Below are 1,869 nucleotides of genomic sequence, written 5' to 3' on the forward strand. Positions count from 1 at the left end.
TCATTAACTTCCATATGCACCGATGAAAAAATTGAAAACTATAAGTTTATGTGACAATGCTTCAAATTTATATAAGATTGTGTGGTTAATTAAAATTTTTGCTCTTATGCAAATCGTGCAGCTGGGTTCATATAAAGGGGACGAGATGAATTTGTGAGGATAAAGTACTGCTGTGAGGATAAAGTTGCAGGTCTTGAGGTCCTCAACGGGTAAAGTTGCAGGATTTGAGATCCTCGATGGTAAAATTGCAGGTCTTCAGGCCACGAGAGGGAAGGAGAGAGACGGAAGGGCAGAGAGAGAGAGGTTAGGGATTTTAGTTTCTTGAAGAGATAATGAGAGCAGACAAATGGGGTGTTGGGGGAGTCTCGATTTAAATCTCCTACTGCGCGTCTCACACTGATTTTGCTTGTACCCATTACGTGGCGAGTCTCCATTGGTATCCGATAATTTGGCTTTGTAAGAGACACCTGTTAGAAGTGTTTATGTTGAAATATACATTGTAATCATTCTCGGATTTTCAGGGTCCACTTAAATGGAATGACATTTTTAACCTGCAGAAGACACAAAAGTACCCAATAAAATCCAAAACTACAATTAGAAAGGGACCAAAAACATACCTTGGGCAGCTGTGTTCACAAGTAAAACTCGTTTAAGCGCAAGAGTAAATAAGAGAGCATCACAATCTTAGATATTCTCACACTTTCAGTTCATGTCATAAACAGTACATGAGTGTGTATATATCTACATCCACACCTTTTGGAGGGAAGTAACTGTTTGGTACTCCTGCTCTTTTATTTGTTATAAATGCACATTAATATAGTTAGATGGTAGATTCCAGAAGGTTCGTTTGTTTTTAGATATGAGATGAGATGAGATAAGATGAGATGAGATTAAAATTAAAAAGTTAAATAAAATTTTGTTAAAATATATTTTTTAATATTATTTTTATTTTATAATTTAAAAAAGTTAAATTATTTATTTTACTTTATGTGAGAATTTAAAAAAATTATAATGATAAAGCGAGATAAGATAAAATATTTTCTGAAAACAAATTAAAATTCTGATTTTAGTGGCTGCCTAGCCGCATATGCTGGAAATACATGTGAGTGGGCAACCACTATATGATGTATTTTGTGGATGTATTTTGGCATAGTTGTTCAAGGACAGCTCGGATGCTGAACGGATTTAATTTTGTTTAAAATACTTGGGACGTTGGCTGTAGAATGGATAATGTTTTAAGTCATGTATTGCTTTGCATTTACTTCAAATCGGTCAGAAGTTGACACACTGTCAATTGGGAGTAAATTCTTAATAAAAGTTGGCTTTATTTACGCATATTCCCCACTGAGCAGTAGCTTTTAGCCTTTTACTTTCCTTACCCCAGAGTTTTGATGACATATATTAAAAGAGCTAATCTGGGGTTCTTTCAAGCTGACCCCCCACTTGAATATGTGAACTTTACAGTGTGTTGGTAAAGTTCTAAACGTGTAAATTTCGGATATGATTACTAATTAATTAGAATATGATTACTAATTAATATATAATAAATAAAATATGATAAAAATAAATAAATTAATAAGTAAAAAAATTAAATTAATATTATTTTATTACTATATAATGAATAAATAGATAATTTAATATGTAGTTTTGATGTGAATGACATAACTAAAATCAAATTCATTTCATATTATTATATAATTAATAAATAAATAATTTAATGTAGCTATTTGATGCCAATGAAATAGTCAAAATCAAATTTACTTCATAATAGCTAAAACTTGGATTTAGTTTTGATTACTTCAATGAGAGTGCTGGGCGTATTAACTAAATTTTACCTAAAGTAGGAGTATGGTTAGGCCAATGAAATGC

Source organism: Juglans microcarpa x Juglans regia, chromosome 3D (genome assembly GCF_004785595.1).
Source record: "Juglans microcarpa x Juglans regia isolate MS1-56 chromosome 3D, Jm3101_v1.0, whole genome shotgun sequence".
Lineage (NCBI taxonomy): Eukaryota > Viridiplantae > Streptophyta > Magnoliopsida > Fagales > Juglandaceae > Juglans > Juglans microcarpa x Juglans regia.